This window comes from Scomber japonicus, chromosome 17 (assembly GCF_027409825.1).
Source record: "Scomber japonicus isolate fScoJap1 chromosome 17, fScoJap1.pri, whole genome shotgun sequence".
Taxonomy (NCBI): domain Eukaryota; kingdom Metazoa; phylum Chordata; class Actinopteri; order Scombriformes; family Scombridae; genus Scomber; species Scomber japonicus.
The window spans coordinates 2,744,233-2,765,457 of record NC_070594.1 but is presented as its reverse complement, the minus strand read 5'-3'; the positions used below and the strand labels follow the sequence as shown (position 1 = coordinate 2,765,457).

Below are 21,225 nucleotides of genomic sequence, written 5' to 3'. Positions count from 1 at the left end.
GCTGAAAACACTGCCAGCTTTACATCTGAAGGTCTTCACCAGATGTTCTCCCTCTGCAACAATGAAGCCTGGCCTGTACAGGGATCGAACCTGTGACCTTGGCGTTATTAGCACCACGCTCTAACCAACTGAGCTAACAGGCCCGTTGCTGCCTTTCCATCTACAACCACGTCCCTTATACAATGAAAGACATTCCTTTGCTTTCAAACATCGAGCGAACCAGGCTTGCTAAAGTCTTGAAGAAGGGGAATTAGCTCAAATGGTAGAGCGCTCGCTTAGCATGCGAGAGATAGCGGGATCGATGCCCGCATTCTCCATTACCTTCTTTTCTGTTGTCTCTTCTCAAGAAGAAAACACACCAAGGCTTCATTCAAAGGATTCCTCCTGCTGAATGTCCCCATAAAAATCAGAGGAAGGTTACACACCTCTGCACTGTCATATTTCCACACCTTCATCTCTGTGACTATGTCTTGTTTTCATCCATAATCAGCACTGTCCCATTGCTTGGTGTTCAAAGCTTCTCATTGGAATATTTCTTCCCGAACAGACACAAGTACTACAGAAGAGAGGACAGACAACCACGAAGGGATTCGAACCCTCAATCTTCTGATCCGAAGTCAGACGCCTTGTCCTTTAGGCCACGTGGTCATGCAGACAGTGACGTGTACATTTGAACGGGGCCAAGGTCCGAGTCTACCGACAAACAGTGAGGAGAAGCAAGATCTGGAAGATCAAGCTTTTGCCTTCATGGGATCCATGTGTGAGGTGATGGGGCAGTGTTGCACATTCCTTGAGTTGAGCTGAAAACACTGCCAGCTTTACATCTGAAGGTCTTCACCAGATGTTCTCCCTCTGCAACAATGAAGCCTGGCCTGTACAGGGATCGAACCTGTGACCTTGGCGTTATTAGCACCACGCTCTAACCAACTGAGCTAACAGGCCCGTTGCTGCCTTTCTATCTACAACCACGTCCCTTATACAATGAAAGACATTCCTTTGCTTTCAAACATCGAGCGAACCAGGCTTGCTAAAGTCTTGAAGAAGGGGAATTAGCTCAAATGGTAGAGCGCTCGCTTAGCATGCGAGAGGTAGCGGGATCGATGCCCGCATTCTCCATTAGCTTCTTTTCTGTTGTCTCTTCTCAAGAAGAAAACACACCAAGGCTTCATTCAAAGGATTCCTCCTGCTGAATGTCCCCATAAAAATCAGAGGAAGGTTACACACCTCTGCACTGTCATATTTCCACACCTTCATCTCTGTGACTATGTCTTGTTTTCATCCATAATCAGCACTGTCCCATTGCTTGGTGTTCAAAGCTTCTCATTGGAATATTTCTTCCTGAACAGACACAAGTACTACAGAAGAGAGGACAGACAACCACGAAGGGATTCGAACCCTCAATCTTCTGATCCGAAGTCAGACGCCTTGTCCTTTAGGCCACGTGGTCATGCAGACAGTGACGTGTACATTTGAACGGGGCGAAGGTCCGAGTCTACCGACAAACAGTGAGGAGAAGCAAGATCTGGAAGATCAAGCTTTTGCCTTCATGGGATCCATGTGTGAGGTGATGGTGTTGCACATTCTTTGAGTTGAGCTGAAAACACTGCCAGCTTTACATCTGAAGGTCTTCACCAGATGTTCTCCCTCTGCAACAATGAAGCCTGGCCTGTACAGGGATCGAACCTGTGACCTTGGCGTTATTAGCACCACGCTCTAACCAACTGAGCTAACAGGCCCGTTGCTGCCTTTCTATCTACAACCACGTCCCTTATACAATGAAAGACATTCCTTTGCTTTCAAACATCGAGCGAACCAGGCTTGCTAAAGTCTTGAAGAAGGGGAATTAGCTCAAATGGTAGAGCGCTCGCTTAGCATGCGAGAGGTAGCGGGATCGATGCCCGCATTCTCCATTAGCTTCTTTTCTGTTGTCTCTTCTCAAGAAGAAAACACACCAAGCCCTCATTCAAAGGATTCCTCCTGCTGAATGTCCCCATAAAAATCGGAGGAAGGTTACACACCTCTGCACCGTCATATTTCCACACCTTCATCTCTGTGACTATGTCTTGTTTTCATCCATAATCAGCACTGTCCCATTGCTTGGTGTTCAAAGCTTCTCATTGGAATATTTCTTCCTGAACAGACACAAGTACTACAGAAGAGAGGACAGACAACCACGAAGGGATTCGAACCCTCAATCTTCTGATCCGAAGTCAGACGCCTTGTCCTTTAGGCCACGTGGTCATGCAGACAGTGACGTGTACATTTGAACGGGGCCAAGGTCCGAGTCTACCGACAAACAGTGAGGAGAAGCAAGATCTGGAAGATCAAGCTTTTGCCTTCATGGGATCCATGTGTGAGGTGATGGGGCAGTGTTGCACATTCCTTGAGTTGAGCTGAAAACACTGCCAGCTTTACATCTGAAGGTCTTCACCAGACGTTCTCCCTCTGCAACAATGAAGCCTGGCCTGTACAGGGATCGAACCTGTGACCTTGGCGTTATTAGCACCACGCTCTAACCAACTGAGCTAACAGGCCCGTTGCTGCCTTTCTATCTACAACCACGTCCCTTATACAATGAAAGACATTCCTTTGCTTTCAAACATCGAGCGAACCAGGCTTGCTGATGTCTTGAAGAAGGGGAATTAGCTCAAATGGTAGAGCGCTCGCTTAGCATGCGAGAGGTAGAGGGATCGATGCCCGCATTCTCCATTACCTTCTTTTCTGTTGTCTCTTCTCAAGAAGAAAACACACCAAGCCCTCATTCAAAGGATTCCTCCTGCTGAATGTCCCCATAAAAATCAGAGGAAGGTTACACACCTCTGCACTGTCATATTTCCACACCTTCATCTCTGTGACTATGTCTTGTTTTCATCCATAATCAGCACTGTCCCATTGCTTGGTGTTCAAAGCTTCTCATTGGAATATTTCTTCCTGAACAGACACAAGTACTACAGAAGAGAGGACAGACAACCACGAAGGGATTCGAACCCTCAATCTTCTGATCCGAAGTCAGACGCCTTGTCCTTTAGGCCACGTGGTCATGCACACAGTGACGTGTACATTTGAACGGGGCCAAGGTCCGAGTCTACCGACAAACAGTGAGGAGAAGCAAGATCTGGAAGATCAAGCTTTTGCCTTCATGGGATCCATGTGTGAGGTGATGGGGCAGTGTTGCACATTCCTTGAGTTGAGCTGAAAACACTGCCAGCTTTACATCTGAAGGTCTTCACCAGATGTTCTCCCTCTGCAACAATGAAGCCTGGCCTGTACAGGGATCGAACCTGTGACCTTGGCGTTATTAGCACCACGCTCTAAGCAACTGAGCTAACAGGCCCGTTGCTGCCTTTCTATCTACAACCACGTCCCTTATACAATGAAAGACATTCCTTTGCTTTCAAACATCGAGCGAACCAGGCTTGCTAAAGTCTTGAAGAAGGGGAATTAGCTCAAATGGTAGAGCGCTCGCTTAGCATGCGAGAGGTAGCGGGATCGATGCCCGCATTCTCCATTAGCTTCTTTTCTGTTGTCTCTTCTCAAGAAGAAAACACACCAAGGCTTCATTCAAAGGATTCCTCCTGCTGAATGTCCCCATAAAAATCAGAGGAAGGTTACACACCTCTGCACTGTCATATTTCCACACCTTCATCTCTGTGACTATGTCTTGTTTTCATCCATAATCAGCACTGTCCCATTGCTTGGTGTTCAAAGCTTCTCATTGGAATATTTCTTCCTGAACAGACACAAGTACTACAGAAGAGAGGACAGACAACCACGAAGGGATTCGAACCCTCAATCTTCTGATCCGAAGTCAGACGCCTTGTCCTTTAGGCCACGTGGTCATGCAGACAGTGACGTGTACATTTGAACGGGGCGAAGGTCCGAGTCTACCGACAAACAGTGAGGAGAAGCAAGATCTGGAAGATCAAGCTTTTGCCTTCATGGGATCCATGTGTGAGGTGATGGGGCAGTGTTGCACATTCTTTGAGTTGAGCTGAAAACACTGCCAGCTTTACATCTGAAGGTCTTCACCAGATGTTCTCCCTCTGCAACAATGAAGCCTGGCCTGTACAGGGATCGAACCTGTGACCTTGGCGTTATTAGCACCACGCTCTAACCAACTGAGCTAACAGGCCCGTTGCTGCCTTTCTATCTACAACCACGTCCCTTATACAATGAAAGACATTCCTTTGCTTTCAAACATCGAGCGAACCAGGCTTGCTAAAGTCTTGAAGAAGGGGAATTAGCTCAAATGGTAGAGCGCTCGCTTAGCATGCGAGAGGTAGCGGGATCGATGCCCGCATTCTCCATTAGCTTCTTTTCTGTTGTCTCTTCTCAAGAAGAAAACACACCAAGCCCTCATTCAAAGGATTCCTCCTGCTGAATGTCCCCATAAAAATCAGAGGAAGGTTACACACCTCTGCACTGTCATATTTCCACACCTTCATCTCTGTGACTATGTCTTGTTTTCATCCATAATCAGCACTGTCCCATTGCTTGGTGTTCAAAGCTTCTCATTGGAATATTTCTTCCTGAACAGACACAAGTACTACAGAAGAGAGGACAGACAACCACGAAGGGATTCGAACCCTCAATCTTCTGATCCGAAGTCAGACGCCTTGTCCTTTAGGCCACGTGGTCATGCAGACAGTGACGTGTACATTTGAACGGGGCCAAGGTCCGAGTCTACCGACAAACAGTGAGGAGAAGCAAGATCTGGAAGATCAAGCTTTTGCCTTCATGGGATCCATGTGTGAGGTGATGGGGCAGTGTTGCACATTCCTTGAGTTGAGCTGAAAACACTGCCAGCTTTACATCTGAAGGTCTTCACCAGATGTTCTCCCTCTGCAACAATGAAGCCTGGCCTGTACAGGGATCGAACCTGTGACCTTGGCGTTATTAGCACCACGCTCTAACCAACTGAGCTAACAGGCCCGTTGCTGCCTTTCCATCTACAACCACGTCCCTTATACAATGAAAGACATTCCTTTGCTTTCAAACATCGAGCGAACCAGGCTTGCTAAAGTCTTGAAGAAGGGGAATTAGCTCAAATGGTAGAGCGCTCGCTTAGCATGCGAGAGGTAGCGGGATCGATGCCCGCATTCTCCATTAGCTTCTTTTCTGTTGTCTCTTCTCAAGAAGAAAACACACCAAGGCTTCATTCAAAGGATTCCTCCTGCTGAATGTCCCCATAAAAATCAGAGGAAGGTTACACACCTCTGCACTGTCATATTTCCACACCTTCATCTCTGTGACTATGTCTTGTTTTCATCCATAATCAGCACTGTCCCATTGCTTGGTGTTCAAAGCTTCTCATTGGAATATTTCTTCCTGAACAGACACAAGTACTACAGAAGAGAGGACAGACAACCACGAAGGGATTCGAACCCTCAATCTTCTGATCCGAAGTCAGACGCCTTGTCCTTTAGGCCACGTGGTCATGCAGACAGTGACGTGTACATTTGAACGGGGCGAAGGTCCGAGTCTACCGACAAACAGTGAGGAGAAGCAAGATCTGGAAGATCAAGCTTTTGCCTTCATGGGATCCATGTGTGAGGTGATGGGGCAGTGTTGCACATTCCTTGAGTTGAGCTGAAAACACTGCCAGCTTTACATCTGAAGGTCTTCACCAGATGTTCTCCCTCTGCAACAATGAAGCCTGGCCTGTACAGGGATCGAACCTGTGACCTTGGCGTTATTAGCACCACGCTCTAACCAACTGAGCTAACAGGCCCGTTGCTGCCTTTCCATCTACAACCACGTCCCTTATACAATGAAAGACATTCCTTTGCTTTCAAACATCGAGCGAACCAGGCTTGCTAAAGTCTTGAAGAAGGGGAATTAGCTCAAATGGTAGAGGGCTCGCTTAGCATGCGAGAGGTAGCGGGATCGATGCCCGCATTCTCCATTACCTTCTTTTCTGTTGTCTCTTCTCAAGAAGAAAACACACCAAGGCTTCATTCAAAGGATTCCTCCTGCTGAATGTCCCCATAAAAATCAGAGGAAGGTTACACACCTCTGCACTGTCATATTTCCACACCTTCATCTCTGTGACTATGTCTTGTTTTCATCCATAATCAGCACTGTCCCATTGCTTGGTGTTCAAAGCTTCTCATTGGAATATTTCTTCCTGAACAGACACAAGTACTACAGAAGAGAGGACAGACAACCACGAAGGGATTCGAACCCTCAATCTTCTGATCCGAAGTCAGACGCCTTGTCCTTTAGGCCACGTGGTCATGCAGACAGTGACGTGTACATTTGAACGGGGCGAAGGTCCGAGTCTACCGACAAACAGTGAGGAGAAGCAAGATCTGGAAGATCAAGCTTTTGCCTTCATGGGATCCATGTGTGAGGTGATGGTGTTGCACATTCTTTGAGTTGAGCTGAAAACACTGCCAGCTTTACATCTGAAGGTCTTCACCAGATGTTCTCCCTCTGCAACAATGAAGCCTGGCCTGTACAGGGATCGAACCTGTGACCTTGGCGTTATTAGCACCACGCTCTAACCAACTGAGCTAACAGGCCCGTTGCTGCCTTTCTATCTACAACCACGTCCCTTATACAATGAAAGACATTCCTTTGCTTTCAAACATCGAGCGAACCAGGCTTGCTAAAGTCTTGAAGAAGGGGAATTAGCTCAAATGGTAGAGCGCTCGCTTAGCATGCGAGAGGTAGCGGGATCGATGCCCGCATTCTCCATTAGCTTCTTTTCTGTTGTCTCTTCTCAAGAAGAAAACACACCAAGCCCTCATTCAAAGGATTCCTCCTGCTGAATGTCCCCATAAAAATCGGAGGAAGGTTACACACCTCTGCACCGTCATATTTCCACACCTTCATCTCTGTGACTATGTCTTGTTTTCATCCATAATCAGCACTGTCCCATTGCTTGGTGTTCAAAGCTTCTCATTGGAATATTTCTTCCTGAACAGACACAAGTACTACAGAAGAGAGGACAGACAACCACGAAGGGATTCGAACCCTCAATCTTCTGATCCGAAGTCAGACGCCTTGTCCTTTAGGCCACGTGGTCATGCAGACAGTGACGTGTACATTTGAACGGGGCCAAGGTCCGAGTCTACCGACAAACAGTGAGGAGAAGCAAGATCTGGAAGATCAAGCTTTTGCCTTCATGGGATCCATGTGTGAGGTGATGGGGCAGTGTTGCACATTCCTTGAGTTGAGCTGAAAACACTGCCAGCTTTACATCTGAAGGTCTTCACCAGACGTTCTCCCTCTGCAACAATGAAGCCTGGCCTGTACAGGGATCGAACCTGTGACCTTGGCGTTATTAGCACCACGCTCTAACCAACTGAGCTAACAGGCCCGTTGCTGCCTTTCTATCTACAACCACGTCCCTTATACAATGAAAGACATTCCTTTGCTTTCAAACATCGAGCGAACCAGGCTTGCTGATGTCTTGAAGAAGGGGAATTAGCTCAAATGGTAGAGCGCTCGCTTAGCATGCGAGAGGTAGAGGGATCGATGCCCGCATTCTCCATTACCTTCTTTTCTGTTGTCTCTTCTCAAGAAGAAAACACACCAAGCCCTCATTCAAAGGATTCCTCCTGCTGAATGTCCCCATAAAAATCAGAGGAAGGTTACACACCTCTGCACTGTCATATTTCCACACCTTCATCTCTGTGACTATGTCTTGTTTTCATCCATAATCAGCACTGTCCCATTGCTTGGTGTTCAAAGCTTCTCATTGGAATATTTCTTCCTGAACAGACACAAGTACTACAGAAGAGAGGACAGACAACCACGAAGGGATTCGAACCCTCAATCTTCTGATCCGAAGTCAGACGCCTTGTCCTTTAGGCCACGTGGTCATGCACACAGTGACGTGTACATTTGAACGGGGCCAAGGTCCGAGTCTACCGACAAACAGTGAGGAGAAGCAAGATCTGGAAGATCAAGCTTTTGCCTTCATGGGATCCATGTGTGAGGTGATGGGGCAGTGTTGCACATTCCTTGAGTTGAGCTGAAAACACTGCCAGCTTTACATCTGAAGGTCTTCACCAGATGTTCTCCCTCTGCAACAATGAAGCCTGGCCTGTACAGGGATCGAACCTGTGACCTTGGCGTTATTAGCACCACGCTCTAAGCAACTGAGCTAACAGGCCCGTTGCTGCCTTTCTATCTACAACCACGTCCCTTATACAATGAAAGACATTCCTTTGCTTTCAAACATCGAGCGAACCAGGCTTGCTAAAGTCTTGAAGAAGGGGAATTAGCTCAAATGGTAGAGCGCTCGCTTAGCATGCGAGAGGTAGCGGGATCGATGCCCGCATTCTCCATTAGCTTCTTTTCTGTTGTCTCTTCTCAAGAAGAAAACACACCAAGGCTTCATTCAAAGGATTCCTCCTGCTGAATGTCCCCATAAAAATCAGAGGAAGGTTACACACCTCTGCACTGTCATATTTCCACACCTTCATCTCTGTGACTATGTCTTGTTTTCATCCATAATCAGCACTGTCCCATTGCTTGGTGTTCAAAGCTTCTCATTGGAATATTTCTTCCTGAACAGACACAAGTACTACAGAAGAGAGGACAGACAACCACGAAGGGATTCGAACCCTCAATCTTCTGATCCGAAGTCAGACGCCTTGTCCTTTAGGCCACGTGGTCATGCAGACAGTGACGTGTACATTTGAACGGGGCGAAGGTCCGAGTCTACCGACAAACAGTGAGGAGAAGCAAGATCTGGAAGATCAAGCTTTTGCCTTCATGGGATCCATGTGTGAGGTGATGGGGCAGTGTTGCACATTCCTTGAGTTGAGCTGAAAACACTGCCAGCTTTACATCTGAAGGTCTTCACCAGATGTTCTCCCTCTGCAACAATGAAGCCTGGCCTGTACAGGGATCGAACCTGTGACCTTGGCGTTATTAGCACCACGCTCTAACCAACTGAGCTAACAGGCCCGTTGCTGCCTTTCCATCTACAACCACGTCCCTTATACAATGAAAGACATTCCTTTGCTTTCAAACATCGAGCGAACCAGGCTTGCTAAAGTCTTGAAGAAGGGGAATTAGCTCAAATGGTAGAGGGCTCGCTTAGCATGCGAGAGGTAGCGGGATCGATGCCCGCATTCTCCATTACCTTCTTTTCTGTTGTCTCTTCTCAAGAAGAAAACACACCAAGGCTTCATTCAAAGGATTCCTCCTGCTGAATGTCCCCATAAAAATCAGAGGAAGGTTACACACCTCTGCACTGTCATATTTCCACACCTTCATCTCTGTGACTATGTCTTGTTTTCATCCATAATCAGCACTGTCCCATTGCTTGGTGTTCAAAGCTTCTCATTGGAATATTTCTTCCTGAACAGACACAAGTACTACAGAAGAGAGGACAGACAACCACGAAGGGATTCGAACCCTCAATCTTCTGATCCGAAGTCAGACGCCTTGTCCTTTAGGCCACGTGGTCATGCAGACAGTGACGTGTACATTTGAACGGGGCGAAGGTCCGAGTCTACCGACAAACAGTGAGGAGAAGCAAGATCTGGAAGATCAAGCTTTTGCCTTCATGGGATCCATGTGTGAGGTGATGGTGTTGCACATTCTTTGAGTTGAGCTGAAAACACTGCCAGCTTTACATCTGAAGGTCTTCACCAGATGTTCTCCCTCTGCAACAATGAAGCCTGGCCTGTACAGGGATCGAACCTGTGACCTTGGCGTTATTAGCACCACGCTCTAACCAACTGAGCTAACAGGCCCGTTGCTGCCTTTCTATCTACAACCACGTCCCTTATACAATGAAAGACATTCCTTTGCTTTCAAACATCGAGCGAACCAGGCTTGCTAAAGTCTTGAAGAAGGGGAATTAGCTCAAATGGTAGAGCGCTCGCTTAGCATGCGAGAGGTAGCGGGATCGATGCCCGCATTCTCCATTAGCTTCTTTTCTGTTGTCTCTTCTCAAGAAGAAAACACACCAAGCCCTCATTCAAAGGATTCCTCCTGCTGAATGTCCCCATAAAAATCGGAGGAAGGTTACACACCTCTGCACCGTCATATTTCCACACCTTCATCTCTGTGACTATGTCTTGTTTTCATCCATAATCAGCACTGTCCCATTGCTTGGTGTTCAAAGCTTCTCATTGGAATATTTCTTCCTGAACAGACACAAGTACTACAGAAGAGAGGACAGACAACCACGAAGGGATTCGAACCCTCAATCTTCTGATCCGAAGTCAGACGCCTTGTCCTTTAGGCCACGTGGTCATGCAGACAGTGACGTGTACATTTGAACGGGGCCAAGGTCCGAGTCTACCGACAAACAGTGAGGAGAAGCAAGATCTGGAAGATCAAGCTTTTGCCTTCATGGGATCCATGTGTGAGGTGATGGGGCAGTGTTGCACATTCCTTGAGTTGAGCTGAAAACACTGCCAGCTTTACATCTGAAGGTCTTCACCAGACGTTCTCCCTCTGCAACAATGAAGCCTGGCCTGTACAGGGATCGAACCTGTGACCTTGGCGTTATTAGCACCACGCTCTAACCAACTGAGCTAACAGGCCCGTTGCTGCCTTTCTATCTACAACCACGTCCCTTATACAATGAAAGACATTCCTTTGCTTTCAAACATCGAGCGAACCAGGCTTGCTGATGTCTTGAAGAAGGGGAATTAGCTCAAATGGTAGAGCGCTCGCTTAGCATGCGAGAGGTAGCGGGATCGATGCCCGCATTCTCCATTACCTTCTTTTCTGTTGTCTCTTCTCAAGAAGAAAACACACCAAGCCCTCATTCAAAGGATTCCTCCTGCTGAATGTCCCCATAAAAATCAGAGGAAGGTTACACACCTCTGCACCGTCATATTTCCACACCTTCATCTCTGTGACTATGTCTTGTTTTCATCCATAATCAGCACTGTCCCATTGCTTGGTGTTCAAAGCTTCTCATTGGAATATTTCTTCCTGAACAGACGCAAGTACTACAGAAGAGAGGACAGACAACCACGAAGGGATTCGAACCCTCAATCTTCTGATCCAAAGTCAGACGCCTTGTCCTTTAGGCCACGTGGTCATGCAGACAGTGACGTGTACATTTGAACGGGGCGAAGGTCCGAGTCTACCGACAAACAGTGAGGAGAAGCAAGATCTGGAAGATCAAGCTTTTGCCTTCATGGGATCCATGTGTGAGGTGATGGGGCAGTGTTGCACATTCCTTGAGTTGAGCTGAAAACACTGCCAGCTTTACATCTGAAGGTCTTCACCAGATGTTCTCCCTCTGCAACAATGAAGCCTGGCCTGTACAGGGATCGAACCTGTGACCTTGGCGTTATTAGCACCACGCTCTAACCAACTGAGCTAACAGGCCCGTTGCTGCCTTTCTATCTACAACCACGTCCCTTATACAATGAAAGACATTCCTTTGCTTTCAAACATCGAGCGAACCAGGCCTGCTAAAGTCTTGAAGAAGGGGAATTAGCTCAAATGGTAGAGCGCTCGCTTAGCATGCGAGAGGTAGCGGGATCGATGCCCGCATTCTCCATTAGCTTCTTTTCTGTTGTCTCTTCTCAAGAAGAAAACACACCAAGGCTTCATTCAAAGGATTCCTCCTGCTGAATGCCCCCATAAAAATCAGAGGAAGGTTACACACCTCTGCACTGTCATATTTCCACACCTTCATCTCTGTGACTATGTCTTGTTTTCATCCATAATCAGCACTGTCCCATTGCTTGGTGTTCAAAGCTTCTCATTGGAATATTTCTTCCTGAACAGACACAAGTACTACAGAAGAGAGGACAGACAACCACGAAGGGATTCGAACCCTCAATCTTCTGATCCGAAGTCAGACGCCTTGTCCTTTAGGCCACGTGGTCATGCACACAGTGACGTGTACATTTGAACGGGGCGAAGGTCCGAGTCTACCGACAAACAGTGAGGAGAAGCAAGATCTGGAAGATCAAGCTTTTGCCTTCATGGGATCCATGTGTGAGGTGATGGGGCAGTGTTGCACATTCCTTGAGTTGAGCTGAAAACACTGCCAGCTTTACATCTGAAGGTCTTCACCAGATGTTCTCCCTCTGCAACAATGAAGCCTGGCCTGTACAGGGATCGAACCTGTGACCTTGGCGTTATTAGCACCACGCTCTAACCAACTGAGCTAACAGGCCCGTTGCTGCCTTTCCATCTACAACCACGTCCCTTATACAATGAAAGACATTCCTTTGCTTTCAAACATCGAGCGAACCAGGCTTGCTAAAGTCTTGAAGAAGGGGAATTAGCTCAAATGGTAGAGCGCTCGCTTAGCATGCGAGAGGTAGCGGGATCGATGCCCGCATTCTCCATTAGCTTCTTTTCTGTTGTCTCTTCTCAAGAAGAAAACACACCAAGGCTTCATTCAAAGGATTCCTCCTGCTGAATGTCCCCATAAAAATCAGAGGAAGGTTACACACCTCTGCACTGTCATATTTCCTCACCTTCATCTCTGTGACTATGTCTTGTTTTCATCCATAATCAGCACTGTCCCATTGCTTGGTGTTCAAAGCTTCTCATTGGAATATTTCTTCCTGAACAGACACAAGTACTACAGAAGAGAGGACAGACAACCACGAAGGGATTCGAACCCTCAATCTTCTGATCCGAAGTCAGACGCCTTGTCCTTTAGGCCACGTGGTCATGCACACAGTGACGTGTACATTTGAACGGGGCGAAGGTCCGAGTCTACCGACAAACAGTGAGGAGAAGCAAGATCTGGAAGATCAAGCTTTTGCCTTCATGGAATCCATGTGTGAGGTGATGGGGCAGTGTTGCACATTCCTTGAGTTGAGCTGAAAACACTGCCAGCTTTACATCTGAAGGTCTTCACCAGATGTTCTCCCTCTGCAACAATGAAGCCTGGCCTGTACAGGGATCGAACCTGTGACCTTGGCGTTATTAGCACCACGCTCTAACCAACTGAGCTAACAGGCCCGTTGCTGCCTTTCCATCTACAACCACGTCCCTTATACAATGAAAGACATTCCTTTGCTTTCAAACATCGAGCGAACCAGGCTTGCTAAAGTCTTGAAGAAGGGGAATTAGCTCAAATGGTAGAGCGCTCGCTTAGCATGCGAGAGGTAGCGGGATCGATGCCCGCATTCTCCATTACCTTCTTTTCTGTTGTCTCTTCTCAAGAAGAAAACACACCAAGGCTTCATTCAAAGGATTCCTCCTGCTGAATGTCCCCATAAAAATCAGAGGAAGGTTACACACCTCTGCACTGTCATATTTCCACACCTTCATCTCTGTGACTATGTCTTGTTTTCATCCATAATCAGCACTGTCCCATTGCTTGGTGTTCAAAGCTTCTCATTGGAATATTTCTTCCTGAACAGACACAAGTACTACAGAAGAGAGGACAGACAACCACGAAGGGATTCGAACCCTCAATCTTCTGATCCGAAGTCAGACGCCTTGTCCTTTAGGCCACGTGGTCATGCACACAGTGACGTGTACATTTGAACGGGGCGAAGGTCAGAGTCTACCGACAAACAGTGAGGAGAAGCAAGATCTGGAAGATCAAGCTTTTGCCTTCATGGGATCCATGTGTGAGGTGATGGGGCAGTGTTGCACATTCCTTGAGTTGAGCTGAAAACACTGCCAGCTTTACATCTGAAGGTCTTCACCAGATGTTCTCCCTCTGCAACAATGAAGCCTGGCCTGTACAGGGATCGAACCTGTGACCTTGGCGTTATTAGCACCACGCTCTAACCAACTGAGCTAACAGGCCCGTTGCTGCCTTTCTATCTACAACCACGTCCCTTATACAATGAAAGACATTCCTTTGCTTTCAAACATCGAGCGAACCAGGCTTGCTAAAGTCTTGAAGAAGGGGAATTAGCTCAAATGGTAGAGCGCTCGCTTAGCATGCGAGAGGTAGCGGGATCGATGCCCGCATTCTCCATTAGCTTCTTTTCTGTTGTCTCTTCTCAAGAAGAAAACACACCAAGGCTTCATTCAAAGGATTCCTCCTGCTGAATGTCCCCATAAAAATCAGAGGAAGGTTACACACCTCTGCACTGTCATATTTCCACACCTTCATCTCTGTGACTATGTCTTGTTTTCATCCATAATCAGCACTGTCCCATTGCTTGGTGTTCAAAGCTTCTCATTGGAATATTTCTTCCTGAACAGACACAAGTACTACAGAAGAGAGGACAGACAACCACGAAGGGATTCGAACCCTCAATCTTCTGATCCGAAGTCAGACGCCTTGTCCTTTAGGCCACGTGGTCATGCAGACAGTGACGTGTACATTTGAACGGGGCCAAGGTCCGAGTCTACCGACAAACAGTGAGGAGAAGCAAGATCTGGAAGATCAAGCTTTTGCCTTCATGGGATCCATGTGTGAGGTGATGGGGCAGTGTTGCACATTCCTTGAGTTGAGCTGAAAACACTGCCAGCTTTACATCTGAAGGTCTTCACCAGACGTTCTCCCTCTGCAACAATGAAGCCTGGCCTGTACAGGGATCGAACCTGTGACCTTGGCGTTATTAGCACCACGCTCTAACCAACTGAGCTAACAGGCCCGTTGCTGCCTTTCTATCTACAACCACGTCCCTTATACAATGAAAGACATTCCTTTGCTTTCAAACATCGAGCGAACCAGGCTTGCTGATGTCTTGAAGAAGGGGAATTAGCTCAAATGGTAGAGCGCTCGCTTAGCATGCGAGAGGTAGAGGGATCGATGCCCGCATTCTCCATTACCTTCTTTTCTGTTGTCTCTTCTCAAGAAGAAAACACACCAAGCCCTCATTCAAAGGATTCCTCCTGCTGAATGTCCCCATAAAAATCAGAGGAAGGTTACACACCTCTGCACTGTCATATTTCCACACCTTCATCTCTGTGACTATGTCTTGTTTTCATCCATAATCAGCACTGTCCCATTGCTTGGTGTTCAAAGCTTCTCATTGGAATATTTCTTCCTGAACAGACACAAGTACTACAGAAGAGAGGACAGACAACCACGAAGGGATTCGAACCCTCAATCTTCTGATCCGAAGTCAGACGCCTTGTCCTTTAGGCCACGTGGTCATGCAGACAGTGACGTGTACATTTGAACGGGGCGAAGGTCCGAGTCTACCGACAAACAGTGAGGAGAAGCAAGATCTGGAAGATCAAGCTTTTGCCTTCATGGGATCCATGTGTGAGGTGATGGGGCAGTGTTGCACATTCCTTGAGTTGAGCTGAAAACACTGCCAGCTTTACATCTGAAGGTCTTCACCAGATGTTCTCCCTCTGCAACAATGAAGCCTGGCCTGTACAGGGATCGAACCTGTGACCTTGGCGTTATTAGCACCACGCTCTAACCAACTGAGCTAACAGGCCCGTTGCTGCCTTTCCATCTACAACCACGTCCCTTATACAATGAAAGACATTCCTTTGCTTTCAAACATCGAGCGAACCAGGCTTGCTAAAGTCTTGAAGAAGGGGAATTAGCTCAAATGGTAGAGCGCTCGCTTAGCATGCGAGAGGTAGCGGGATCGATGCCCGCATTCTCCATTAGCTTCTTTTCTGTTGTCTCTTCTCAAGAAGAAAACACACCAAGGCTTCATTCAAAGGATTCCTCCTGCTGAATGCCCCCATAAAAATCAGAGGAAGGTTACACACCTCTGCACTGTCATATTTCCACACCTTCATCTCTGTGACTATGTCTTGTTTTCATCCATAATCAGCACTGTCCCATTGCTTGGTGTTCAAAGCTTCTCATTGGAATATTTCTTCCTGAACAGACACAAGTACTACAGAAGAGAGGACAGACAACCACGAAGGGATTCGAACCCTCAATCTTCTGATCCGAAGTCAGACGCCTTGTCCTTTAGGCCACGTGGTCATGCACACAGTGACGTGTACATTTGAACGGGGCGAAGGTCCGAGTCTACCGACAAACAGTGAGGAGAAGCAAGATCTGGAAGATCAAGCTTTTGCCTTCATGGGATCCATGTGTGAGGTGATGGGGCAGTGTTGCACATTCCTTGAGTTGAGCTGAAAACACTGCCAGCTTTACATCTGAAGGTCTTCACCAGATGTTCTCCCTCTGCAACAATGAAGCCTGGCCTGTACAGGGATCGAACCTGTGACCTTGGCGTTATTAGCACCACGCTCTAACCAACTGAGCTAACAGGCCCGTTGCTGCCTTTCTATCTACAACCACGTCCCTTATACAATGAAAGACATTCCTTTGCTTTCAAACATCGAGCGAACCAGGCTTGCTAAAGTCTTGAAGAAGGGGAATTAGCTCAAATGGTAGAGCGCTCGCTTAGCATGCGAGAGGTAGCGGGATCGATGCCCGCATTCTCCATTAGCTTCTTTTCTGTTGTCTCTTCTCAAGAAGAAAACACACCAAGGCTTCATTCAAAGGATTCCTCCTGCTGAATGCCCCCATAAAAATCAGAGGAAGGTTACACACCTCTGCACTGTCATATTTCCACACCTTCATCTCTGTGACTATGTCTTGTTTTCATCCATAATCAGCACTGTCCCATTGCTTGGTGTTCAAAGCTTCTCATTGGAATATTTCTTCCTGAACAGACACAAGTACTACAGAAGAGAGGACAGACAACCACGAAGGGATTCGAACCCTCAATCTTCTGATCCGAAGTCAGACGCCTTGTCCTTTAGGCCACGTGGTCATGCACACAGTGACGTGTACATTTGAACGGGGCGAAGGTCCGAGTCTACCGACAAACAGTGAGGAGAAGCAAGATCTGGAAGATCAAGCTTTTGCCTTCATGGGATCCATGTGTGAGGTGATGGGGCAGTGTTGCACATTCCTTGAGTTGAGCTGAAAACACTGCCAGCTTTACATCTGAAGGTCTTCACCAGATGTTCTCCCTCTGCAACAATGAAGCCTGGCCTGTACAGGGATCGAACCTGTGACCTTGGCGTTATTAGCACCACGCTCTAACCAACTGAGCTAACAGGCCCGTTGCTGCCTTTCTATCTACAACCACGTCCCTTATACAATGAAAGACATTCCTTTGCTTTCAAACATCGAGCGAACCAGGCTTGCTAAAGTCTTGAAGAAGGGGAATTAGCTCAAATGGTAGAGCGCTCGCTTAGCATGCGAGAGGTAGCGGGATCGATGCCCGCATTCTCCATTACCTTCTTTTCTGTTGTCTCTTCTCAAGAAGAAAACACACCAAGGCTTCATTCAAAGGATTCCTCCTGCTGAATGTCCCCATAAAAATCAGAGGAAGGTTACACACCTCTGCACTGTCATATTTCCACACCTTCATCTCTGTGACTATGTCTTGTTTTCATCCATAATCAGCACTGTCCCATTGCTTGGTGTTCAAAGCTTCTCATTGGAATATTTCTTCCTGAACAGACACAAGTACTACAGAAGAGAGGACAGACAACCACGAAGGGATTCGAACCCTCAATCTTCTGATCCGAAGTCAGACGCCTTGTCCTTTAGGCCACGTGGTCATGCAGACAGTGACGTGTACATTTGAACGGGGCCAAGGTCCGAGTCTACCGACAAACAGTGAGGAGAAGCAAGATCTGGAAGATCAAGCTTTTGCCTTCATGGGATCCATGTGTGAGGTGATGGGGCAGTGTTGCACATTCCTTGAGTTGAGCTGAAAACACTGCCAGCTTTACATCTGAAGGTCTTCACCAGATGTTCTCCCTCTGCAACAATGAAGCCTGGCCTGTACAGGGATCGAACCTGTGACCTTGGCGTTATTAGCACCACGCTCTAACCAACTGAGCTAACAGGCCCGTTGCTGCCTTTCCATCTACAACCACGTCCCTTATACAATGAAAGACATTCCTTTGCTTTCAAACATCGAGCGAACCAGGCTTGCTAAAGTCTTGAAGAAGGGGAATTAGCTCAAATGGTAGAGCGCTCGCTTAGCATGCGAGAGGTAGCGGGATCGATGCCCGCATTCTCCATTAGCTTCTTTTCTGTTGTCTCTTCTCAAGAAGAAAACACACCAAGGCTTCATTCAAAGGATTCCTCCTGCTGAATGTCCCCATAAAAATCAGAGGAAGGTTACACACCTCTGCACTGTCATATTTCCACACCTTCATCTCTGTGACTATGTCTTGTTTTCATCCATAATCAGCACTGTCCCATTGCTTGGTGTTCAAAGCTTCTCATTGGAATATTTCTTCCTGAACAGACACAAGTACTACAGAAGAGAGGACAGACAACCACGAAGGGATTCGAACCCTCAATCTTCTGATCCGAAGTCAGACGCCTTGTCCTTTAGGCCACGTGGTCATGCACACAGTGACGTGTACATTTGAACGGGGCGAAGGTCCGAGTCTACCGACAAACAGTGAGGAGAAGCAAGATCTGGAAGATCAAGCTTTTGCCTTCATGGAATCCATGTGTGAGGTGATGGGGCAGTGTTGCACATTCCTTGAGTTGAGCTGAAAACACTGCCAGCTTTACATCTGAAGGTCTTCACCAGATGTTCTCCCTCTGCAACAATGAAGCCTGGCCTGTACAGGGATCGAACCTGTGACCTTGGCGTTATTAGCACCACGCTCTAACCAACTGAGCTAACAGGCCCGTTGCTGCCTTTCCATCTACAACCACGTCCCTTATACAATGAAAGACATTCCTTTGCTTTCAAACATCGAGCGAACCAGGCTTGCTAAAGTCTTGAAGAAGGGGAATTAGCTCAAATGGTAGAGCGCTCGCTTAGCATGCGAGAGGTAGCGGGATCGATGCCCGCATTCTCCATTAGCTTCTTTTCTGTTGTCTCTTCTCAAGAAGAAAACACACCAAGGCTTCATTCAAAGGATTCCTCCTGCTGAATGTCCCCATAAAAATCAGAGGAAGGTTACACACCTCTGCACTGTCATATTTCCACACCTTCATCTCTGTGACTATGTCTTGTTTTCATCCATAATCAGCACTGTCCCATTGCTTGGTGTTCAAAGCTTCTCATTGGAATATTTCTTCCTGAACAGACACAAGTACTACAGAAGAGAGGACAGACAACCACGAAGGGATTCGAACCCTCAATCTTCTGATCCGAAGTCAGACGCCTTGTCCTTTAGGCCACGTGGTCATGCACACAGTGACGTGTACATTTGAACGGGGCGAAGGTCAGAGTCTACCGACAAACAGTGAGGAGAAGCAAGATCTGGAAGATCAAGCTTTTGCCTTCATGGGATCCATGTGTGAGGTGATGGGGCAGTGTTGCACATTCCTTGAGTTGAGCTGAAAACACTGCCAGCTTTACATCTGAAGGTCTTCACCAGATGTTCTCCCTCTGCAACAATGAAGCCTGGCCTGTACAGGGATCGAACCTGTGACCTTGGCGTTATTAGCACCACGCTCTAACCAACTGAGCTAACAGGCCCGTTGCTGCCTTTCCATCTACAACCACGTCCCTTATACAATGAAAGACATTCCTTTGCTTTCAAACATCGAGCGAACCAGGCTTGCTAAAGTCTTGAAGAAGGGGAATTAGCTCAAATGGTAGAGCGCTCGCTTAGCATGCGAGAGGTAGCGGGATCGATGCCCGCATTCTCCATTACCTTCTTTTCTGTTGTCTCTTCTCAAGAAGAAAACACACCAAGGCTTCATTCAAAGGATTCCTCCTGCTGAATGTCCCCATAAAAATGAGAGGAAGGTTACACACCTCTGCACTGTCATATTTCCACACCTTCATCTCTGTGACTATGTCTTGTTTTCATCCATAATCAGCACTGTCCCATTGCTTGGTGTTCAAAGCTTCTCATTGGAATATTTCTTCCTGAACAGACACAAGTACTACAGAAGAGAGGACAGACAACCACGAAGGGATTCGAACCCTCAATCTTCTGATCCGAAGTCAGACGCCTTGTCCTTTAGGCCACGTGGTCATGCACACAGTGACGTGTACATTTGAACGGGGCGAAGGTCAGAGTCTACCGACAAACAGTGAGGAGAAGCAAGATCTGGAAGATCAAGCTTTTGCCTTCATGGGATCCATGTGTGAGGTGATGGGGCAGTGTTGCACATTCCTTGAGTTGAGCTGAAAACACTGCCAGCTTTACATCTGAAGGTCTTCACCAGATGTTCTCCCTCTGCAACAATGAAGCCTGGCCTGTACAGGGATCGAACCTGTGACCTTGGCGTTATTAGCACCACGCTCTAACCAACTGAGCTAACAGGCCCGTTGCTGCCTTTCTATCTACAACCACGTCCCTTATACAATGAAAGACATTCCTTTGCTTTCAAACATCGAGCGAACCAGGCTTGCTAAAGTCTTGAAGAAGGGGAATTAGCTCAAATGGTAGAGCGCTCGCTTAGCATGCGAGAGGTAGCGGGATCGATGCCCGCATTCTCCATTACCTTCTTTTCTGTTGTCTCTTCTCAAGAAGAAAACACACCAAGGCTTCATTCAAAGGATTCCTCCTGCTGAATGTCCCCATAAAAATCAGAGGAAGGTTACACACCTCTGCACTGTCATATTTCCACACCTTCATCTCTGTGACTATGTCTTGTTTTCATCCATAATCAGCACTGTCCCATTGCTTGGTGTTCAAAGCTTCTCATTGGAATATTTCTTCCTGAACAGACACAAGTACTACAGAAGAGAGGACAGACAACCACGAAGGGATTCGAACCCTCAATCTTCTGATCCGAAGTCAGACGCCTTGTCCTTTAGGCCACGTGGTCATGCAGACAGTGACGTGTACATTTGAACGGGGCCAAGGTCCGAGTCTACCGACAAACAGTGAGGAGAAGCAAGATCTGGAAGATCAAGCTTTTGCCTTCATGGGATCCATGTGTGAGGTGATGGGGCAGTGTTGCACATTCCTTGAGTTGAGCTGAAAACACTGCCAGCTTTACATCTGAAGGTCTTCACCAGATGTTCTCCCTCTGCAACAATGAAGCCTGGCCTGTACAGGGATCGAACCTGTGACCTTGGCGTTATTAGCACCACGCTCTAACCAACTGAGCTAACAGGCCCGTTGCTGCCTTTCTATCTACAACCACGTCCCTTATACAATGAAAGACATTCCTTTGCTTTCAAACATCGAGCGAACCAGGCTTGCTAAAGTCTTGAAGAAGGGGAATTAGCTCAAATGGTAGAGCGCTCGCTTAGCATGCGAGAGGTAGCGGGATCGATGCCCGCATTCTCCATTAGCTTCTTTTCTGTTGTCTCTTCTCAAGAAGAAAACACACCAAGGCTTCATTCAAAGGATTCCTCCTGCTGAATGTCCCCATAAAAATGAGAGGAAGGTTACACACCTCTGCACTGTCATATTTCCACACCTTCATCTCTGTGACTA

At 47.3% G+C, this 21,225-nt stretch overlaps 75 non-coding genes across 75 annotated transcripts; 22 read left to right on the top strand and 53 right to left on the bottom strand.

The window, feature by feature from the left end:
• Positions 1-69: 69 nt before the first annotated feature.
• On the bottom strand, positions 70-143 carry trnai-aau (transfer RNA isoleucine (anticodon AAU)). The gene has a single exon. It is a non-coding gene; the product is annotated as a tRNA-Ile (tRNA).
• A 101-nt stretch (positions 144-244) lies between these two features.
• trnaa-agc (transfer RNA alanine (anticodon AGC)) lies at positions 245-317 on the top strand. Its single transcript has one exon. It is a non-coding gene; the product is annotated as a tRNA-Ala (tRNA).
• Positions 318-575: 258 nt separating this feature from the next.
• trnar-ucg (transfer RNA arginine (anticodon UCG)) lies at positions 576-648 on the bottom strand. The gene has a single exon. It is a non-coding gene; the product is annotated as a tRNA-Arg (tRNA).
• Positions 649-868: 220 nt separating this feature from the next.
• trnai-aau (transfer RNA isoleucine (anticodon AAU)) lies at positions 869-942 on the bottom strand. Its single transcript has one exon. It is a non-coding gene; the product is annotated as a tRNA-Ile (tRNA).
• A 101-nt stretch (positions 943-1,043) lies between these two features.
• trnaa-agc (transfer RNA alanine (anticodon AGC)) lies at positions 1,044-1,116 on the top strand. The gene has a single exon. It is a non-coding gene; the product is annotated as a tRNA-Ala (tRNA).
• Positions 1,117-1,374: 258 nt separating this feature from the next.
• trnar-ucg (transfer RNA arginine (anticodon UCG)) lies at positions 1,375-1,447 on the bottom strand. Its single transcript has one exon. It is a non-coding gene; the product is annotated as a tRNA-Arg (tRNA).
• Positions 1,448-1,662: 215 nt separating this feature from the next.
• Positions 1,663-1,736, bottom strand: trnai-aau (transfer RNA isoleucine (anticodon AAU)). Its single transcript has one exon. It is a non-coding gene; the product is annotated as a tRNA-Ile (tRNA).
• Positions 1,737-1,837: 101 nt separating this feature from the next.
• Positions 1,838-1,910, top strand: trnaa-agc (transfer RNA alanine (anticodon AGC)). The gene has a single exon. It is a non-coding gene; the product is annotated as a tRNA-Ala (tRNA).
• Positions 1,911-2,168: 258 nt separating this feature from the next.
• trnar-ucg (transfer RNA arginine (anticodon UCG)) lies at positions 2,169-2,241 on the bottom strand. The gene has a single exon. It is a non-coding gene; the product is annotated as a tRNA-Arg (tRNA).
• Positions 2,242-2,461: 220 nt separating this feature from the next.
• Positions 2,462-2,535, bottom strand: trnai-aau (transfer RNA isoleucine (anticodon AAU)). Its single transcript has one exon. It is a non-coding gene; the product is annotated as a tRNA-Ile (tRNA).
• Positions 2,536-2,967: 432 nt separating this feature from the next.
• On the bottom strand, positions 2,968-3,040 carry trnar-ucg (transfer RNA arginine (anticodon UCG)). The gene has a single exon. It is a non-coding gene; the product is annotated as a tRNA-Arg (tRNA).
• A 220-nt stretch (positions 3,041-3,260) lies between these two features.
• On the bottom strand, positions 3,261-3,334 carry trnai-aau (transfer RNA isoleucine (anticodon AAU)). The gene has a single exon. It is a non-coding gene; the product is annotated as a tRNA-Ile (tRNA).
• A 101-nt stretch (positions 3,335-3,435) lies between these two features.
• trnaa-agc (transfer RNA alanine (anticodon AGC)) lies at positions 3,436-3,508 on the top strand. Its single transcript has one exon. It is a non-coding gene; the product is annotated as a tRNA-Ala (tRNA).
• A 258-nt stretch (positions 3,509-3,766) lies between these two features.
• Positions 3,767-3,839, bottom strand: trnar-ucg (transfer RNA arginine (anticodon UCG)). Its single transcript has one exon. It is a non-coding gene; the product is annotated as a tRNA-Arg (tRNA).
• Positions 3,840-4,059: 220 nt separating this feature from the next.
• Positions 4,060-4,133, bottom strand: trnai-aau (transfer RNA isoleucine (anticodon AAU)). Its single transcript has one exon. It is a non-coding gene; the product is annotated as a tRNA-Ile (tRNA).
• Positions 4,134-4,234: 101 nt separating this feature from the next.
• On the top strand, positions 4,235-4,307 carry trnaa-agc (transfer RNA alanine (anticodon AGC)). The gene has a single exon. It is a non-coding gene; the product is annotated as a tRNA-Ala (tRNA).
• A 258-nt stretch (positions 4,308-4,565) lies between these two features.
• On the bottom strand, positions 4,566-4,638 carry trnar-ucg (transfer RNA arginine (anticodon UCG)). The gene has a single exon. It is a non-coding gene; the product is annotated as a tRNA-Arg (tRNA).
• A 220-nt stretch (positions 4,639-4,858) lies between these two features.
• On the bottom strand, positions 4,859-4,932 carry trnai-aau (transfer RNA isoleucine (anticodon AAU)). Its single transcript has one exon. It is a non-coding gene; the product is annotated as a tRNA-Ile (tRNA).
• Positions 4,933-5,033: 101 nt separating this feature from the next.
• On the top strand, positions 5,034-5,106 carry trnaa-agc (transfer RNA alanine (anticodon AGC)). Its single transcript has one exon. It is a non-coding gene; the product is annotated as a tRNA-Ala (tRNA).
• Positions 5,107-5,364: 258 nt separating this feature from the next.
• On the bottom strand, positions 5,365-5,437 carry trnar-ucg (transfer RNA arginine (anticodon UCG)). Its single transcript has one exon. It is a non-coding gene; the product is annotated as a tRNA-Arg (tRNA).
• A 220-nt stretch (positions 5,438-5,657) lies between these two features.
• On the bottom strand, positions 5,658-5,731 carry trnai-aau (transfer RNA isoleucine (anticodon AAU)). The gene has a single exon. It is a non-coding gene; the product is annotated as a tRNA-Ile (tRNA).
• A 432-nt stretch (positions 5,732-6,163) lies between these two features.
• trnar-ucg (transfer RNA arginine (anticodon UCG)) lies at positions 6,164-6,236 on the bottom strand. Its single transcript has one exon. It is a non-coding gene; the product is annotated as a tRNA-Arg (tRNA).
• Positions 6,237-6,451: 215 nt separating this feature from the next.
• On the bottom strand, positions 6,452-6,525 carry trnai-aau (transfer RNA isoleucine (anticodon AAU)). The gene has a single exon. It is a non-coding gene; the product is annotated as a tRNA-Ile (tRNA).
• Positions 6,526-6,626: 101 nt separating this feature from the next.
• trnaa-agc (transfer RNA alanine (anticodon AGC)) lies at positions 6,627-6,699 on the top strand. The gene has a single exon. It is a non-coding gene; the product is annotated as a tRNA-Ala (tRNA).
• A 258-nt stretch (positions 6,700-6,957) lies between these two features.
• Positions 6,958-7,030, bottom strand: trnar-ucg (transfer RNA arginine (anticodon UCG)). The gene has a single exon. It is a non-coding gene; the product is annotated as a tRNA-Arg (tRNA).
• A 220-nt stretch (positions 7,031-7,250) lies between these two features.
• On the bottom strand, positions 7,251-7,324 carry trnai-aau (transfer RNA isoleucine (anticodon AAU)). Its single transcript has one exon. It is a non-coding gene; the product is annotated as a tRNA-Ile (tRNA).
• Positions 7,325-7,756: 432 nt separating this feature from the next.
• On the bottom strand, positions 7,757-7,829 carry trnar-ucg (transfer RNA arginine (anticodon UCG)). The gene has a single exon. It is a non-coding gene; the product is annotated as a tRNA-Arg (tRNA).
• A 220-nt stretch (positions 7,830-8,049) lies between these two features.
• trnai-aau (transfer RNA isoleucine (anticodon AAU)) lies at positions 8,050-8,123 on the bottom strand. Its single transcript has one exon. It is a non-coding gene; the product is annotated as a tRNA-Ile (tRNA).
• A 101-nt stretch (positions 8,124-8,224) lies between these two features.
• trnaa-agc (transfer RNA alanine (anticodon AGC)) lies at positions 8,225-8,297 on the top strand. The gene has a single exon. It is a non-coding gene; the product is annotated as a tRNA-Ala (tRNA).
• A 258-nt stretch (positions 8,298-8,555) lies between these two features.
• Positions 8,556-8,628, bottom strand: trnar-ucg (transfer RNA arginine (anticodon UCG)). Its single transcript has one exon. It is a non-coding gene; the product is annotated as a tRNA-Arg (tRNA).
• A 220-nt stretch (positions 8,629-8,848) lies between these two features.
• Positions 8,849-8,922, bottom strand: trnai-aau (transfer RNA isoleucine (anticodon AAU)). The gene has a single exon. It is a non-coding gene; the product is annotated as a tRNA-Ile (tRNA).
• A 432-nt stretch (positions 8,923-9,354) lies between these two features.
• Positions 9,355-9,427, bottom strand: trnar-ucg (transfer RNA arginine (anticodon UCG)). The gene has a single exon. It is a non-coding gene; the product is annotated as a tRNA-Arg (tRNA).
• A 215-nt stretch (positions 9,428-9,642) lies between these two features.
• Positions 9,643-9,716, bottom strand: trnai-aau (transfer RNA isoleucine (anticodon AAU)). The gene has a single exon. It is a non-coding gene; the product is annotated as a tRNA-Ile (tRNA).
• A 101-nt stretch (positions 9,717-9,817) lies between these two features.
• On the top strand, positions 9,818-9,890 carry trnaa-agc (transfer RNA alanine (anticodon AGC)). The gene has a single exon. It is a non-coding gene; the product is annotated as a tRNA-Ala (tRNA).
• Positions 9,891-10,148: 258 nt separating this feature from the next.
• On the bottom strand, positions 10,149-10,221 carry trnar-ucg (transfer RNA arginine (anticodon UCG)). Its single transcript has one exon. It is a non-coding gene; the product is annotated as a tRNA-Arg (tRNA).
• Positions 10,222-10,441: 220 nt separating this feature from the next.
• On the bottom strand, positions 10,442-10,515 carry trnai-aau (transfer RNA isoleucine (anticodon AAU)). The gene has a single exon. It is a non-coding gene; the product is annotated as a tRNA-Ile (tRNA).
• Positions 10,516-10,616: 101 nt separating this feature from the next.
• Positions 10,617-10,689, top strand: trnaa-agc (transfer RNA alanine (anticodon AGC)). The gene has a single exon. It is a non-coding gene; the product is annotated as a tRNA-Ala (tRNA).
• A 258-nt stretch (positions 10,690-10,947) lies between these two features.
• Positions 10,948-11,020, bottom strand: trnaq-uug (transfer RNA glutamine (anticodon UUG)). Its single transcript has one exon. It is a non-coding gene; the product is annotated as a tRNA-Gln (tRNA).
• A 220-nt stretch (positions 11,021-11,240) lies between these two features.
• On the bottom strand, positions 11,241-11,314 carry trnai-aau (transfer RNA isoleucine (anticodon AAU)). The gene has a single exon. It is a non-coding gene; the product is annotated as a tRNA-Ile (tRNA).
• Positions 11,315-11,415: 101 nt separating this feature from the next.
• On the top strand, positions 11,416-11,488 carry trnaa-agc (transfer RNA alanine (anticodon AGC)). The gene has a single exon. It is a non-coding gene; the product is annotated as a tRNA-Ala (tRNA).
• A 258-nt stretch (positions 11,489-11,746) lies between these two features.
• trnar-ucg (transfer RNA arginine (anticodon UCG)) lies at positions 11,747-11,819 on the bottom strand. Its single transcript has one exon. It is a non-coding gene; the product is annotated as a tRNA-Arg (tRNA).
• Positions 11,820-12,039: 220 nt separating this feature from the next.
• Positions 12,040-12,113, bottom strand: trnai-aau (transfer RNA isoleucine (anticodon AAU)). The gene has a single exon. It is a non-coding gene; the product is annotated as a tRNA-Ile (tRNA).
• A 101-nt stretch (positions 12,114-12,214) lies between these two features.
• Positions 12,215-12,287, top strand: trnaa-agc (transfer RNA alanine (anticodon AGC)). Its single transcript has one exon. It is a non-coding gene; the product is annotated as a tRNA-Ala (tRNA).
• A 258-nt stretch (positions 12,288-12,545) lies between these two features.
• Positions 12,546-12,618, bottom strand: trnar-ucg (transfer RNA arginine (anticodon UCG)). Its single transcript has one exon. It is a non-coding gene; the product is annotated as a tRNA-Arg (tRNA).
• A 220-nt stretch (positions 12,619-12,838) lies between these two features.
• Positions 12,839-12,912, bottom strand: trnai-aau (transfer RNA isoleucine (anticodon AAU)). The gene has a single exon. It is a non-coding gene; the product is annotated as a tRNA-Ile (tRNA).
• Positions 12,913-13,013: 101 nt separating this feature from the next.
• On the top strand, positions 13,014-13,086 carry trnaa-agc (transfer RNA alanine (anticodon AGC)). The gene has a single exon. It is a non-coding gene; the product is annotated as a tRNA-Ala (tRNA).
• A 258-nt stretch (positions 13,087-13,344) lies between these two features.
• On the bottom strand, positions 13,345-13,417 carry trnar-ucg (transfer RNA arginine (anticodon UCG)). The gene has a single exon. It is a non-coding gene; the product is annotated as a tRNA-Arg (tRNA).
• A 220-nt stretch (positions 13,418-13,637) lies between these two features.
• On the bottom strand, positions 13,638-13,711 carry trnai-aau (transfer RNA isoleucine (anticodon AAU)). The gene has a single exon. It is a non-coding gene; the product is annotated as a tRNA-Ile (tRNA).
• A 101-nt stretch (positions 13,712-13,812) lies between these two features.
• trnaa-agc (transfer RNA alanine (anticodon AGC)) lies at positions 13,813-13,885 on the top strand. The gene has a single exon. It is a non-coding gene; the product is annotated as a tRNA-Ala (tRNA).
• Positions 13,886-14,143: 258 nt separating this feature from the next.
• trnar-ucg (transfer RNA arginine (anticodon UCG)) lies at positions 14,144-14,216 on the bottom strand. Its single transcript has one exon. It is a non-coding gene; the product is annotated as a tRNA-Arg (tRNA).
• Positions 14,217-14,436: 220 nt separating this feature from the next.
• trnai-aau (transfer RNA isoleucine (anticodon AAU)) lies at positions 14,437-14,510 on the bottom strand. The gene has a single exon. It is a non-coding gene; the product is annotated as a tRNA-Ile (tRNA).
• Positions 14,511-14,942: 432 nt separating this feature from the next.
• trnar-ucg (transfer RNA arginine (anticodon UCG)) lies at positions 14,943-15,015 on the bottom strand. Its single transcript has one exon. It is a non-coding gene; the product is annotated as a tRNA-Arg (tRNA).
• A 220-nt stretch (positions 15,016-15,235) lies between these two features.
• trnai-aau (transfer RNA isoleucine (anticodon AAU)) lies at positions 15,236-15,309 on the bottom strand. Its single transcript has one exon. It is a non-coding gene; the product is annotated as a tRNA-Ile (tRNA).
• Positions 15,310-15,410: 101 nt separating this feature from the next.
• On the top strand, positions 15,411-15,483 carry trnaa-agc (transfer RNA alanine (anticodon AGC)). Its single transcript has one exon. It is a non-coding gene; the product is annotated as a tRNA-Ala (tRNA).
• Positions 15,484-15,741: 258 nt separating this feature from the next.
• trnar-ucg (transfer RNA arginine (anticodon UCG)) lies at positions 15,742-15,814 on the bottom strand. The gene has a single exon. It is a non-coding gene; the product is annotated as a tRNA-Arg (tRNA).
• Positions 15,815-16,034: 220 nt separating this feature from the next.
• Positions 16,035-16,108, bottom strand: trnai-aau (transfer RNA isoleucine (anticodon AAU)). The gene has a single exon. It is a non-coding gene; the product is annotated as a tRNA-Ile (tRNA).
• Positions 16,109-16,209: 101 nt separating this feature from the next.
• Positions 16,210-16,282, top strand: trnaa-agc (transfer RNA alanine (anticodon AGC)). Its single transcript has one exon. It is a non-coding gene; the product is annotated as a tRNA-Ala (tRNA).
• Positions 16,283-16,540: 258 nt separating this feature from the next.
• Positions 16,541-16,613, bottom strand: trnar-ucg (transfer RNA arginine (anticodon UCG)). Its single transcript has one exon. It is a non-coding gene; the product is annotated as a tRNA-Arg (tRNA).
• A 220-nt stretch (positions 16,614-16,833) lies between these two features.
• trnai-aau (transfer RNA isoleucine (anticodon AAU)) lies at positions 16,834-16,907 on the bottom strand. The gene has a single exon. It is a non-coding gene; the product is annotated as a tRNA-Ile (tRNA).
• Positions 16,908-17,008: 101 nt separating this feature from the next.
• trnaa-agc (transfer RNA alanine (anticodon AGC)) lies at positions 17,009-17,081 on the top strand. The gene has a single exon. It is a non-coding gene; the product is annotated as a tRNA-Ala (tRNA).
• A 258-nt stretch (positions 17,082-17,339) lies between these two features.
• On the bottom strand, positions 17,340-17,412 carry trnar-ucg (transfer RNA arginine (anticodon UCG)). Its single transcript has one exon. It is a non-coding gene; the product is annotated as a tRNA-Arg (tRNA).
• Positions 17,413-17,632: 220 nt separating this feature from the next.
• On the bottom strand, positions 17,633-17,706 carry trnai-aau (transfer RNA isoleucine (anticodon AAU)). The gene has a single exon. It is a non-coding gene; the product is annotated as a tRNA-Ile (tRNA).
• Positions 17,707-17,807: 101 nt separating this feature from the next.
• Positions 17,808-17,880, top strand: trnaa-agc (transfer RNA alanine (anticodon AGC)). The gene has a single exon. It is a non-coding gene; the product is annotated as a tRNA-Ala (tRNA).
• Positions 17,881-18,138: 258 nt separating this feature from the next.
• Positions 18,139-18,211, bottom strand: trnar-ucg (transfer RNA arginine (anticodon UCG)). Its single transcript has one exon. It is a non-coding gene; the product is annotated as a tRNA-Arg (tRNA).
• A 220-nt stretch (positions 18,212-18,431) lies between these two features.
• On the bottom strand, positions 18,432-18,505 carry trnai-aau (transfer RNA isoleucine (anticodon AAU)). Its single transcript has one exon. It is a non-coding gene; the product is annotated as a tRNA-Ile (tRNA).
• A 101-nt stretch (positions 18,506-18,606) lies between these two features.
• trnaa-agc (transfer RNA alanine (anticodon AGC)) lies at positions 18,607-18,679 on the top strand. The gene has a single exon. It is a non-coding gene; the product is annotated as a tRNA-Ala (tRNA).
• Positions 18,680-18,937: 258 nt separating this feature from the next.
• On the bottom strand, positions 18,938-19,010 carry trnar-ucg (transfer RNA arginine (anticodon UCG)). Its single transcript has one exon. It is a non-coding gene; the product is annotated as a tRNA-Arg (tRNA).
• A 220-nt stretch (positions 19,011-19,230) lies between these two features.
• On the bottom strand, positions 19,231-19,304 carry trnai-aau (transfer RNA isoleucine (anticodon AAU)). Its single transcript has one exon. It is a non-coding gene; the product is annotated as a tRNA-Ile (tRNA).
• Positions 19,305-19,405: 101 nt separating this feature from the next.
• trnaa-agc (transfer RNA alanine (anticodon AGC)) lies at positions 19,406-19,478 on the top strand. Its single transcript has one exon. It is a non-coding gene; the product is annotated as a tRNA-Ala (tRNA).
• A 258-nt stretch (positions 19,479-19,736) lies between these two features.
• Positions 19,737-19,809, bottom strand: trnar-ucg (transfer RNA arginine (anticodon UCG)). The gene has a single exon. It is a non-coding gene; the product is annotated as a tRNA-Arg (tRNA).
• Positions 19,810-20,029: 220 nt separating this feature from the next.
• Positions 20,030-20,103, bottom strand: trnai-aau (transfer RNA isoleucine (anticodon AAU)). Its single transcript has one exon. It is a non-coding gene; the product is annotated as a tRNA-Ile (tRNA).
• Positions 20,104-20,204: 101 nt separating this feature from the next.
• Positions 20,205-20,277, top strand: trnaa-agc (transfer RNA alanine (anticodon AGC)). The gene has a single exon. It is a non-coding gene; the product is annotated as a tRNA-Ala (tRNA).
• Positions 20,278-20,535: 258 nt separating this feature from the next.
• Positions 20,536-20,608, bottom strand: trnar-ucg (transfer RNA arginine (anticodon UCG)). Its single transcript has one exon. It is a non-coding gene; the product is annotated as a tRNA-Arg (tRNA).
• A 220-nt stretch (positions 20,609-20,828) lies between these two features.
• Positions 20,829-20,902, bottom strand: trnai-aau (transfer RNA isoleucine (anticodon AAU)). Its single transcript has one exon. It is a non-coding gene; the product is annotated as a tRNA-Ile (tRNA).
• Positions 20,903-21,003: 101 nt separating this feature from the next.
• trnaa-agc (transfer RNA alanine (anticodon AGC)) lies at positions 21,004-21,076 on the top strand. The gene has a single exon. It is a non-coding gene; the product is annotated as a tRNA-Ala (tRNA).
• The last annotated feature ends 149 nt before the right edge of the window (positions 21,077-21,225 follow it).